Genomic DNA, 14,194 nt, shown 5'->3' on the forward strand with positions numbered 1-14,194 from the left:
AGCCTCAGCTCCTGGGACAGACCAGCCGGCCTGCTTGGACAGCTCTAGGTACAGCAAGCTGGCGGCATGGCCACCCCACGGGCTTGTCTCCGAGTGTGAGCTGCCCACCCTGAGCTGCTCTCGCAAGCTGGGGCTTTGACAGGCACCGCGATAGGTGTGCCTGTGAATCCTCTCTACTCTCCCGATGCACACTCAGCGCCTCGCTCTCCCATGGCAGCCTCGGCCTCCCCACTTCCACATGCACCTCGGCTCGTGGGTTGCCTCCTGCCCAGAATGCTCGCCACTCTGTCATCTCAGCTCAGAGACCACCTCCTCCACGGAGTCCTCCCAGATCGCCACAGTCAAATGTCACGGCTCCCTTTTTAGACCACTAAATCCCTTTGTCCCACGTTGATACTTTGACTTGTTTGTCATCCTGAGTGCAGTAGACAGTGATAATCCTCCAAAGAGGTCCGTGTCCTAATCCCTGGGCATGTGGAGATGTGGCCTTACATGAACGAAGTGCCTCTGCTGATGAGAGTAAGCTACAGACCATGAGGAGGGAAGATCACCCTGGATTATCCAGGTGGCCCAGTGTCATTACAAGGGTCTTTATAAGACGGAGGTTAGAGGGTCAGTCAGCAAAGGAGATGTGATCAGAAGCAGAGTCTGGAGCGATGCATTTGGAAGATGGAAGAAGAGTCCATCAGTCAAGGACTGCAGGCAGCCTCTGGAAGCCGGAAAGCCAAGGAATCAGAATCTCCTCTGCAGCCTTTAGAAGGAACCAGCATCTTTAGAAGGAACCAGCATCTTTAGAAGGAACCAGCATCTTGATTTTAGCCCTCCGGGACTCATATCAGACATCTGACCTCCAGACCTGTAAGAGAATAAATTTGTGATTCTCTAAGCCACTAAATGCGTGGTCCTTTGTTATGGCAACTGTAAGAAATGAATATAATCAGCACATGTGGGATTGTTCCTTTACTAGAATGTCAGCATCTTATGGAGAGACTGTGTCTTATGCATCTTTGCACATCCATGGCCATATTTGAAAACACCTGTTTATGACTGCACAGCTCTACCAGTTCCTGACTGTGTCGATCATCCATCCATTACCCTCCCTCGACCCCTCCCTGGGCTTCTCCCCCGAGAGGAAGTGTTTCCTAGAGGAGAGGAAGGTTTTTCTCCCCTGGAGCACCTGCATCACTCTGACCTTCCAGATATTTTTTATAATAAAACAAAGCTCGGGGCTCTTACGCAATACGACTCACATATTTGTCAGGAAACGTTATGAAACTTCAAGGAAATGTCTTGTTTCAATAAAGCCACTTTGGCCTCTGCTCCTGGGCGGCTGATGAAGTTTGAGATCTGGCCAGAAAGATAAAATCCAAACTTCTGTGGCTCTTGTGTAAGGCCAGGCAGTCTGGGCCTGTCTTCCTCCGCCCCGTCAGCAGCTTCCCCTGCCATGTAGCCTCAGTCTGGTCCAGCCCAGCACCGGATGCCCTGAACACCAGGAAGGTGCCAAGCTTAGGAATCGAAGCAAGTGTTCCTCCAGCCTGGAGAGCACCTTTCTCAGCCCGGCCAGGCACTGCTCCTCCTGGAAGCTGTAATGTAGTCTGCATAGGCCCTAGGAAGCGTCCTTCTGCATGTGGACATCACCCAGTGGTGGCTCCAAGCGGAGGCTGAGAAGTTTACGGGATGAGCCACGCTGTTGCCCTGTGGAGGGGCAGAGGGTGAGCCCTCCCTCCTGCGGGGGACAGCACAGAGCCGCCTTTAAGGTGGTGGCTCCTCTGTCTCGCCCCAGCCACACTGGGCCGGCTAAGCAATTTGCAGGACCCAGGGCAAAAGGAAGGCAGGAAACCTCTCTCCCCTTCCCATGGGCCATCACCCCAACCCTCACAGGAGGTACCCTCAGCACGGGGACACATTTGGTACTTAGAGCAGAGGGGGATCCTGTGGTACTGCCAGCTGAGAGCAGGGACAGCCACCGCCGTGCCCCACCCTTGGGGGTGGGGGCAGGAAGGATGTGGCTGGACTGGGCCCTGGGCACTAAGAGGCAGGGAGGTGCCTGGGGAAGCGTGGGGCCCAGGGCGGGGGAGTGGGCAGGGATGAGCCTCTCCCCGGAGCCTGCTTTGTTATCCCTGGACCTCACTTACAAAACACAGGTTCAAAGATAAAATTATTGAGAATTCAGCACGGTGACTGCAGAGCCTTGAACCCCAGGCATGAATCCCCCTTCGGTGCACACGGCCCTCTGGGACTGCACCGGTCACACGCCAGGGAAGCCAGCCCTCCAGCCAGCCTTCTGCCCGGATAGGGTGGGCCTGGGCCGGGCCACCCACCTCCTGGGGCCGTGGCCCTGCCCATCGGTCAGGGTGGCAGCGCCAGGCCAGTGGCCAGGCCCCCGTGGCGCTCTGTGAGGGCTCGTCCACGCGCTCCAGGAGGTCACTGTTTGCTCGGGCCTCTCTGGCTCCAGGGGAACAACCAGGGAGTCTGAGGTCCTGCTGGAAACACTTCTCTTTTTTTTTTTTTTTCTCTAATTTTATTTTATTTTTAAACTTTACATAATTGTATTAGTTTTGCCAAATATCAAAATGAATCTGCCACAGGTATACATGTGCTCCCCATCCCGAACCCTCCTCCCTCCTCCCTCCCCATACCATCCCTCTGGGCCGTCCCAGTGCACCAGCCCCCAGCATCCAGCATCATGCATCGAACCTGGACTGGCAACTCGTTTCCTACATGATAGTTTACATGTTTCATTGCCATTCTCCCAAATCTTCCCACCCTCTCCCTCTCCCACAGAGTCCATAAGACTGTTCTATACATCAGTGTCTCTTTTGCTGTCTCGTACACCGGGTTATTGTTACCATCTTTCTAAATTCCATATATATGCGTTAGTATACTGTATTTATGTTTTTCCTTCTGGCTTACTTCACTCTGTATAATAGGCTCCAGTTTCATCCACCTAATTAGAACTGATTCAAATGTATTCTTTTTAATGGCTGAGTAATACTCCATTGTGTATATGTACCACAGCTTTCTTATCCATTCATCTGCTGATGGACATCTAGGTTGCTTCCATGTCTTGGCTATTATAAACAGTGCTGCGATGAACATTGGGGTACACGTGTCTCTTTCCCTTCTGGTTTCCTCAGTGTGTATGCCCAGCAGTGGGGTTGCTGGATCATAAGGCAGTTCTATTTCCAGTTTTTTAAGGAATCTCCACACTGTTCTCCATAGTGGCTGTACTAGTTTGCATTCCCACCAACAGTGTAAAAGGGTTCCCTTTTCTCCACACCCTCTCCAGCATTTATTATTTGTAGACTTTTGGATCGCAGCCATTCTGACTGGGGAAACACTTCTCTTATCCCCACCCAGTCTGACCGGATTCCATCCCGCCCCTCGAACCACACCCTCCAGACCTGCAGGAACAGTGAGGCCACAGTGGCAGCCGGTGTGGAGCGCGCTCTAGAGGGCCCTCCCCCCAGATGGAGGCACTGGAGGTTCCCGGTCACGCAGCCGGGAGCGGCAAAGCCGTCAGACCTGCCCAGCTCTGCGCTCCAGGCCCTCCCGGCTCGGGCCAGCGAGGTCACAGCACAGCCTCTTCTCGCTGCAGCGACTGCTGCTAGTCCTTCCTGTGCCTGTGCACCCGGCCGCTCGATTTACATTAATCGGACCACACGCTTCTGAATAGCGAACCTGTCTCCTCGGCATTGGGACTTCCGAGGTGCTTCCTCCCAGGACTGCGGGGTCCCGGGCCCCTGCTCACACTGCTGCCGGCCTTTGGTTTGCAGTGACGTTTCCCCCCTTTTCTCTTCTGCTGTATTTCCATGTGTTTATTAAATTTGTTCACAGTGGCGCTTGTATTTTGAAGTCCGGTTGGTCATTTCCGCCTCCAGGCGTGCAGACGAAGGGGGGACCCCCGGGTACTCCTGTGACCCCTCTCTCGGGACCTACCCGTCTCCTGCTCAGAGTTACCCTGATCCTCACTGATGGCAGAGTCTGCCAGACCCAGAGCTCCAGGAAGCACGTGTTCCTTATCTCTTTCCTCCCAGCCTCTGCTTTGTCTTAAAAGAGGGATATATATAAGACTAATGTATTCTCCAGGTCAAAATGCTTGGTGGATTGAATCAATGTTAGAGGAGCAGTGGCAAAGAGGGTGGATTCGGAGCCGGGCCTGGCAACTAAAAAAATTGTCACAGCCTAAAAGTCGTGGGCTTCCTCTGTGGCTCAGACTGTAAAGAATCTGCCTGCAATGCAGGAGACCCAGGTTCGATCCCTGGGTCTGGAAGATCCCCTGGAGAAGGAAATAGCAACCCACTCCAGTATTTTTATCTGGAGAATCCCAAGGACAGAGGAGCCTGGTGGGCTACATACAGTCCATGGGGTCACAAAGAGACAGATATGACTGGGCAGCTAACAAAAGTTGAGAGTTAATGTTTTATTTGGTGGGAGTTTTTAGGACTTCGAGTCTGGGAGACAGCATCTCAAATGACCCTGAGAGAACTGCTCAGAGGAGGCGGGGGAGGAGTCAATTTACATAGAAGTTTGCAGCAAAGGGCAGGGTGTCTGAACATCAAAAGTATTTTGTGAATTAAAGAAAACCAGATATCTCAAGTTGAGGAATTTAGTGCTTTTCTATGTATGGGAAGATGCAAGAGTCTAGGCTCAGTGAAATCGGTCGTCTCATATGCATCTTCCCTGATGGCTGAGGTGGTAAAGAATCCGCCTGCAATGCAGGAGACCTGGGTTTGATCCCTGGGTTGGGAACATCCCCTGGAGGAGGAAATGGCAACCCTCTCCAGTATGCTTGCCTGGAGAATTCCATGGACAGAGGAGCCTGGCGGATTACAGTCCATGTGATCACAAAGAGCTGGACATGAATGAGTGGCTAACATTCACACAAGCATATGCATCTCGGCTACCTGGGGCCAGTATCCTGTGTTTTGACATCCTGAGTTCCTCAGGGCTCACCATAGGGAGTGGCTACAGCCCGAGAGCTGGCTGTCAGATAGCGCAGGTATTCTCCTTCCAGAGTGCCCTTTGGGCTCAGGAATTCACATTTGGAGGGCTGGAGTCACTGATGACTGTGACATCCTTGTCTACTGATATGGCAGGAAATAGCTCCTTTTCACAACTTCCTGGGTTCAAACCCTGGCTCAGGCACTTCTGAGCGCTGGGCCCTGCAACCAGCTGCCCTCTCTGGTCCTCAGTGTCCTCATCTGTAAAATGGGGGTTATAGTACTAACTATTAATACCTCATAGGCCAAAAAAAAAAAAAAAAAATTGGAGAAGGAAATGGCAACCCCCTCCAGTATTCTTGCCTGGAGAATCCCATGGACAGAGGAGCCTTGCGGGCTACAGTCCATGGGGTCACAAGAGTCAGACACGACTGAGTAACTTTCACTTCACTTCACTAGGCCAAAAATGGGTTAAGATTGCTAAAGTGCTTAGAATAGGGCAGGGCACACGTTAACGCTATCCAAGCAGTTGCTAAATCAGTGACACTTTCCTCTTTCCCTCCTGAGTTCAAGACCAAGTGAGAAAGACACTGGAGATTCAAATAGCAGGTTTATTATGAATAACACTGAACATGAGTAGAAGGCTTGACTCACGGCCACCATTATATACCCTGGTACGAATTACACTTGGTCACGCCCCAGGCTTCCCAGGACCTGTCCTATAACCCTGCATTGTCCACTCCTCCGTCTCCTGTGACCAGAGGGCAGGGTGGGCCAGGCAGAGAAGGAGAGTGGGAAGCAAGCCTGCTCAAGGCAGCGGCCAGCCTCCTCGCTCCTCGCTCAATGGGAAAGGCTGCGGAGAGGCCAGAGTTGCCCCAGCCCTTGTTTCAAATGCCCGGATGAAGGGCGGGGGGTAGGAGGCAGACGGTCGGGGAGTTTTCCCATTTGCCAAGGACCAGTCATGGCTGTCATTTGTCAAACGCCTTCTGTGCACCTCATGTGACCTTGCTCCCTCCTCATAACTGTCTTAAAAGAAAGTTCCACTAATTTTTCATGGGACTCAGAAACCTTAGGTGACTGTCCAAGGTCACACAGTTAAGAAGCAGCGAAAAAAAAAAAAAAGAAGCAGCGGAGACAAGATGCACTCTTCCCCTTTGCCAGGCTGGCTGACTCTGGCTCCCCGGACAGTTGCGCACGGCTGGTTAGCTATGGTTCTAGGGGAGGTAGTGGCTTCAGTAACTGGTACCCCCCGGCAGCAAGGACTGTCTATTTCCTTGGGAGAATCTGCCTGGGCACTGACGCTTTGTGAGGCATGAGGTGGGTGCAGGTGACGGTTTTATCTACTGCCATCGTGCCTTAGGCATGTCTGGGCACAGACTGATGGGAGGGGTGCTCGTAGGGCCCTGAGGGGCTCCTGAGAGGCAGAGTCCCCCACTGAGTTGACCAGACTGAGTCACAGAAGCCTTTCTGCCTTTGAGATCTGGACACGGAGTGACTGTCGCTGTCCTAAGGAAGCAGGAGGAAGAGTGAGGCAAAGAGTGAGAACCCTGAGTCTGCCAAGAGACACAACGACTTGCCAGGTGGCCAAGCTTGGTGAGGGCTCGCTGTGCAGGGGGCCTGAGAGGGAGCTGATTCTGGTCATCTGGGCACAGGCAACAGAAAGGGACTCTGGATGACTTTAGTGCAAAAGGAGTGTACTGGACGGATACAGATTAGCCCTCATGTCAGGGGACGATGCAGAGACCCAGGCCAGGAACCACACTGGCCCTGGGGAATCCAGGTGGGTGACCACCTAGGGATGAAGACAGCGGGATGGATGAGAAAAGATTCTGGGGGTAAAAGAGACAGAGACTGGTAATGGGTTGGGTGGAGGGAACTGGGGCAGAGGGAGGAGTTGAGGATGCAGGACAGAGGCTTTGAAGAGAGGCTGTTCCAGGAGCAAGGACCACCTGGTGCGAGAGGAGGGCTTCCTTTTGGGATACGTCGAGTTTGATATGCCCCTTGGCCTCTCAGCTAGGCATTCTGGCCAAGAGCCTGGTCCAAGGTGTCAATATGAGGGTCGCCCCGCAGGGTGACCATGGAGGCTGAGTGAGAACCCACAAGGAGCCACAGAATGGAGGGGGAGGGGCTGGGCCGAGGACCGCGCCGCTAGGAGCGGCTCCCGCCTGCCCCATCCCACCAGCTGGTGCCCCTGGGGTCCGCACAGGCCTTGGGCACTGCAGGTGGCGGACTTCCTTGTCCTTCCACGGCACTCGGCCTAGCGTCTCACACCTGGCAGGTGTTCAATGAATGTTTGTAGCTCAGTTTAACAGTTGGAAGGAGAGCTGGAAGCAGAAGTTGCCCCAGGTTTGACAGGCCTCAAGGATGACACAGAAGGCGGCGTCTCAGTGGTGCCTGGGGTCCTCGGAGGTCACAGCTTCTGCTTCCCGACCCTTCAAGGCAAACGACCAAGCTTCTGTGAACGGGAGCCCTTGACTTGGGTATCGGTGCCCAGAGAGGAGACAATGGATGACACATCCCTCCTGCTCCAAAGCCTCTGTTCTCTTGAGGAATGCAAACAAATCCCCATATTTAAATACAGGCCACCCACTTGCATCAAAGTGGGTGGATCCCCTGGGAGATAAGTACACACGGTTCTGCCTGGGTTTACATCAAAGTCCTTCCCACAATCCCTCATTCACGGCCGCGTTGGCCTGCCACGGTCCTAATTCAGCATCCTTTGTTCCAGATGCCCGTGTCAAGGTTGCCTTCTCATGGGCCGATTTGGGGCTCTGGTCTAATGTGCATAAGACCTCAGCTGGTTTGTAACATCAAGTGCCTCGTGATTTGTTTGTCCTCGAAATCTGCCCGCTGCCGCAAGTCAGTCCGGTGGAGGTGTGGGAATTTTCTTAGAGCATTGTTTTCAAGCAGGCAAAATGGCTTATTTATGGAGCACTCACTGCCGGCTTTGTGATTTGTGTGAGAACAAGGCTGTCCTTGCCCCCGGAGAGCTCCCTGTGGGGGACTGCTAATGCCTGTCACAGACTAAATGTCACCCTTTTGTGAATTCACAGGATTTCAGAGCTCAAGGCCTCCCCCCCTCCCCACCGCCCTGGAGCTCACGGAAGTCCATGGACAGAGGGGGGCTGAGGGACTGCTGGGCGGGAGAAGCAGCTGGCAGCTTCCATGCTGTGCTCTTTCCTGCAAAGCACGGGGAGTCCGCGTTGACATCCCCAGGGCGCTGCCTCCAAGGTCCCAGCTCTTTTCCTGTCCCCGAGGCATAGGTGGCATCTCCACCCAGCTGAGTCACCAGGGTTTTTTCCAGGTGGAGATGGTAATTACCAACCCAGGCCAGCCTGGATGTCCTCAGCCCCTAGTGGAGGCATCTCTGGGTTGCCAAACGAGTCTCTCCATGTCAAAATGTATCTTCAGAGCCCATTTGTAGGTGGTCAGAGTCCTGGGCGCTGTGGATGAATCACAAACTATGGACACAGTAAAGCAAAAATGATGATTGCTAACATAGCATTCCTGTGTCCATCCAACAGGAATTTTAGGTGCCTCCTATCAGAGGGCTTCCCTCATAGCTCAGTCAGCAAAGAATCTGCCTGCAATGCAGGAGACCTGGGTTTGATTCCTGGGTCGGGAAGATCAACCCAGGGGGAAGATCCCTTGGAGAAGGAAATGGCACCCCACTCCAGTATCTTTGCTTGGAAAATCCCATGGACAGAGGAGCCTGGTGGGCTACAATCCATGGGGTCGCAAGAGTCGGACACAACTCAATGACTAAACCGCCACCTATCAGAGGATGTCATGCAAGTGAGAGGTACCATGAGGAAGCCAGGAGTTCTTTCCCACGCACATGTGGTCCACTCGTTACAACACCCCTCGGAGGCGGCTGGGACAACGGTCTCCATTGTGAAGACAGAGGAACTCCCTTTTCTTTTTAGGAAGTTCAAGTCACTTTGTTTCTCCTCCTAAGGATTTTACAGCTTAGGCAAGTTGAGAAATACAAAGTCAGAGCACCTAAGTTCAGTCATTCAGGAAACACTGGGTTCAGCATGAAGTGATCCCTGTTCTTGGTTGGGTTTTGCCCATTTCTCTTATCCCCCTCGTGTCTCTGGTGCTAATTTGCTGATGCCCTCAGGGAGCCACGGACCTTGCCCGGCCTCAGCCTCTGCTCAGAGTGACCTCACTACCAGCTATACTGTTGACAAGGAGGCTGTAAGAACCAGGGGATGGTGTTTGTGGTATGCGTCTTCCGAGGGTGGGGGCAGGCCTTTCTCCTGTTACTTAGCTTTCGCTCTGATACTTGTGAATACCTTCCAACCCCGCTGCTGAAGTGTGTGCAGGGCCTGTGGGTTGTCACGCACATTCATTATCCATTGAAGGTTAGAGAATACCACTGACTTTGGCTTGATAACTTTACAGAAAAAGCCGTTATCGCTGTCACAGTTAAATGCAAGAGCACAAAGCTGGAGCCGATGAAAAGGAAAAGAGCCTCAACCAAAGGATAAATGACATTTCAGGAAAAGCAGAAGCGGTAGATGCGAAGACCCATTGTAATTCAAAGCAGTAACATGTCCGATGACTTTTAGGTGGTTTCGGGTTAGAAAGGGGCAAGTACACGCCCAGCCACATGGGGGGCCCTGTGGCAGGAGCAGATTTGACCTTGGGCAGTCTCGCAACCTCTCTGTGCCTGTTCTCTCCTCCATAAACCGGGATAATAATAACATCTAACTTGAAAGTGATGATAAGAGATTATGGATTCATATGCCTAGTATCTAACAGATGCTTAAAACTGTAGCATGATTATTAAGAGGCTCACTAAGAGAAAGCAAAAAGTGGGTACAGAATTGACAGGTGCTTAGAATGAATTTTGTTTTGTCAGACTAAAAAGAAGCTTTGTTTTTTACATCCTCGTGTTATTTGTTTCCAAATCTTGACAATATCATCTCATCAGATGGAACAGCGTATACACAGAGAGTGGTGTGCTACCAAGTGTTCAGCTACAGGCTCCTGGGAAGGGGAGAACCCTGACTGGCAGGGTTTGCCAGTTTTCACGGTGTAACTATTCCCACCATGGCCGAATTCAAGTTTCCAGTGTAGTGTCAGGAGACGATAACTAAATGCAACGTGGGTTCCCACAGGGGACCCTGGAACAGAAAAATGGAGAAAACAAAGGAAGTCTGAATGATTATGGACTTCAGTTAATAACAATGCATCAGTGCTGGTTAACGAATTACGACAAATATACTAATGTAAGATGCTAATAACAGGGGAAACTGGGCGCAGGGCATATGGGAACTCTGTTCTATTGTTCTGTAAATCTAAAACTGTTCTAAAAATCAGACCCGAAGAAGAAACGATGTCAAAAGACACTTTGGGAAGAGACAGTAGTGTTAATATTTATTTTTAATTGAGGGCTTGCTGTGTGTCCGTAATTTTACATGCTGACTCTGGCTCACGTAAGGGAGGCATGAGCAGCACATCCCCAAAACTGAAAGAGGAACGGCAGGCTGGTCAGCAGTGAGCTGTCTCCTAGGCTGGGCCTGCTTCCCACTCTGTTGGATGCCAGGGCTATATCCTGGGAGACAGCCACCCGCCTGGGGAAGAGGGGACCACAGTCCCCGGACCATGTGAAATGTGGGCAGTGCGTGTCCTGAGGGGCAAGCGGGGTCCTATGACCAGAGGAGAGGGGTGAGGAGGAACAGTTGCTGTTCTGCCTGCTCACAGCCCTTCCCTTCGCACCACCTCTAGGTCTGGTTTGAGCGAGGCTGCTTGCTCTCCGTTCCGTGGTGGGCATGGGACCTGGCAAAGCCTGGCCAGCCAGACCCATTGAGACTTGGGTTGAAACTACAGGAAAAGGGGCTGGCTCTCCTCCAGAGTTTGCTGAGGGGACAGAAGGGGACCACTTTGCTATTACAACAGAAAACCTATGTGAGACCAGAACCTGGAGCTGCAAGGCATAGTCAGGCCTCGTCACCCTGAAGCTGCAGTTTCAGGACCTGAAGTGAGTCGGATCCCTCTTTTTTTCATGAAAAAGTATAATTCAATGTCTTTTAGTGCCTTCAGAGTTGTGCGATCATCTCCCCATCTCAGTGTGGTATTCACAATGGTTCACAAAGAGGTTGAAGAATACTTTGCCATATTCCATCATTTCTGGTACTCTAACTGTGTAGATGTGTGTATATGCAGATATCACACATGTTGAATGGATGCAGAAGCACCGCATATCAAAAGAGATACCAATTGTTTATACTGGTGACTGGAAGAACAGGGAAAATGTACATATTCTTTTTTGGATTCTTTGCCATTACACGTTATTACAAGATATTGAATATAGTGTTTGGTGCTATACAGTAGGTTTTGTTGTTTATTTTATATACAGTAGTATATGTCTATTAATTGGGCTTCCTAGGTGGCACAGTGGAAAAGAATTTGCCTGCCAATGCAGGAAACACAAGAGATGTGGGTTGGATCACTCAGTCAGGATGATCCCCTCGAGTAAGAAATGGCAGCCCACTCCAGTATTCTTGCCTGGAGAATCCCATGGACAGAGGAGCCTGGTGGGCTACAGTCCATGGGGTTGCAAAGAGTCAGATATGACTGAGCATGCACACGCATTTATCTGTTAATCACTTATTTCTAATAATTTATTTTTGTTGCATTTTACAAAAGTATCAGTTCACATGGACTGGAAGAAAAAAAAGCTGATCTTTTACTTGAGGTAGTTTTCCCAAACTATTGCTCTGGATCACTGAGAATTAGCATAAGTCAAGATCTTGATGGAAATGGAAAATATGAGCATGGAGCTGGGAACTCAGTGCCTGAGAGCAGCTTCAGAGCCACACAAGCTGGTTTGGGTCCTGTGTCTGTCACTTACTTGCTGGGTAGACTTGAGCTGGGTAGCCGTCCCCTTCTAGCCTCAGTTTATTCATCTATAAAATGCACTTACTGGGATGTAGCCAAGGTGGTTGTGAGAATTAAATGAGATTATAGATAGTCTGGGGGCAGAATTTCCCAGGAAATATGGCCCCCTTTCTTCTGTGGAGGCTGGTGAGGGGCAGCAGCTGGGGCATGGGAGCTCTGGACACTCTGATTTGAGCTTTAACTGCCAATTCTGGGCCAAAGGGCTATCTCAGGTCAGGAGGGGCAAGGGGTTGTCCCTGGCCTGGGCCTGTTCAGCACCGTACAGGGGAAGGGTGTCCCCTCTGTGTGTGTGTGTGTGTGTGTGTGTGTGTGCCGTGGGGGTGGGGGTTGGGAAGTGAGCAGGGGGCCCAGGCCTGAGAGCAGAAGCCCTGGGACGCGGCACCACACCTGTGTCTGCTGCTGGACGCAGGGTCCCTTCACTTTCACTAAGAGGGGAGGCTGAGGGTGTGGAGTGGAGGCGGCGCCTGGAAGAGGTCCCGCTAGAGCTCCTTGTATCAGAGGAACCAGGAACAGCCTGAGGGTGGGGTGGGGCGGGTGATCTGTATGAGCAGGGGGGCTGGGGCGCCCCTAACTTCAGCTGGGGACACTCCTCCCATCTGGGATGAATTGCTCCCAGATGCTCACAGGAGACACGTGCCCACTGCAGGCACTGCTGGGGGGCGTGACCCTTTCTCCCCACCCTAGTGGTCGAGAAGAACCCCACATGCCTACTTCCTACATTAAATTCCCTAGGGAAGTGAAACCTCAAACATGTAGTGAAACATGCGTACACTGTCTAGGCGTCCTGTGAGCCCAAAAGTTTCCTGGCAGGAGAGCCACACCCTGTGGTGGGGGCCCATCTCGTCTCTACTTCGGTCAGAGCGTGGAGGACGGACTCTGCCTTCTGGCCACTCGTGCTGCCTCTCCTTTGGCCTGCTTCCCCTCGGGACATCTTTCCTAGGGATACCCCCGACCCTTTCCTTCTGGTCTTGCAGTCACCTCCCCTCCCCATTTTACAGATGAAGAGGTTGAGGCAAAGAGGTTGAGTGGCTACTTTAGGACCACTGGGTAGTCATGTGGGGGAGCTGGAATTTGAACCCAGGTTTCCTGGCCTCGTCTCTTCTTCCCCTGCTTCCTGCTGCCTGGTCCCTGAGTAGTCTCCGATCCTTGGCACTCCAGGGCCAGGCCCACAGCTCCCAGGGGCACATCTTAATGGGCCTAGTGGTGGGCCAGACACCTGTCTTCCGGGTCCCACTTTTTGTCACCGCAGCCTCTTTAGGCAGATGGCAGGCTGGTCAATGCCACGAAGTGGGCAGAAACCTGGGACTCGGTCATCAGCTTGCGTGCTCTTGTTACCGTGCATCCACCTTCTGACCTTAAATCTGTTTCTGCTTCCCTGTGGTGAGCGAGTCCCTCCTGGGGGCAAGCGCCCTCCAGATGAGAGAACCAAGGGGCTTCTCCAGGGAGACCTGTTCCCAGGGTCGGTGCAGCTGCTCTGCCACCACACAGGAAGCCCTTACTGAAAGCTTCCCACACAAGGTCAGCGCTTGGCCCATCTGGCGCAGTGCAGAAAGGGAGAAGCCAAATGGCGTTCTGTATTTTGTTTTTTGTACAGGGCCGAGTGCAGCAGAGGCTCGCGGGGAGAGGGAGGAGCACAGACTTCACAGTTGGACAGATTGGGGCTTTGAATTCCAGCCGTGCTGTTTGTCTGATGGCTTCGCTTTTTTTCTGAGCCACAGTTTTCACATCAATAAAATGGGGATGATGATCACAGCATCCATGGGGCAGAGTTGCTAGGAGGTTTGGAGAGTGTCTACAGGATCTGACTCACAGAGCCCAAGTACAGTTGACCTTTGGCAACACTATGCTCTGTGGGGTCCTTTGGGTATCCTGTCTGTGATCAAGATTGGTAATCTGTACATTGATGCTGCAGCTAAGCAAGAACACTCGCTGAGGGTATACAATGCCAAGCACTTTGCTGAATGTTTTACGGGATGGTCCATTTGCTCCCCATCCTTTGTAAGCCCCGGTTACAGAGGAGTGAGGCTCAGAGATGCTATGCAACCTACGGCATCAGACGCTGGTGAACTTGAGCCTGGGTCAGCTCTGTTGTTCCTCCATCTCCAGAGGTTGAGCACTTAGGCACCGCAGGTATGCTCCAGGGATAAGAAGCGTCTGTTAGACAGTGCGTTCCTCACTATTTACCTTCCTCCTTTTGTACCTCTTTGCCCTTCTTATTTGCATTGCTTCTTCCTCTCACCCTTTCCCTATTTTCTTTCTTTATTAAGTGAGAGTTAAACATCAAGTTCAAACATATCATGATAAAGTTGAGGAAACAAAGTATCAGTTGTCTATGGCTGTGT

The sequence above is a fragment of the Bos indicus x Bos taurus genome, chromosome 14 (assembly GCF_003369695.1).
Source record: "Bos indicus x Bos taurus breed Angus x Brahman F1 hybrid chromosome 14, Bos_hybrid_MaternalHap_v2.0, whole genome shotgun sequence".
Taxonomy (NCBI): Eukaryota; Metazoa; Chordata; class Mammalia; order Artiodactyla; family Bovidae; genus Bos; species Bos indicus x Bos taurus.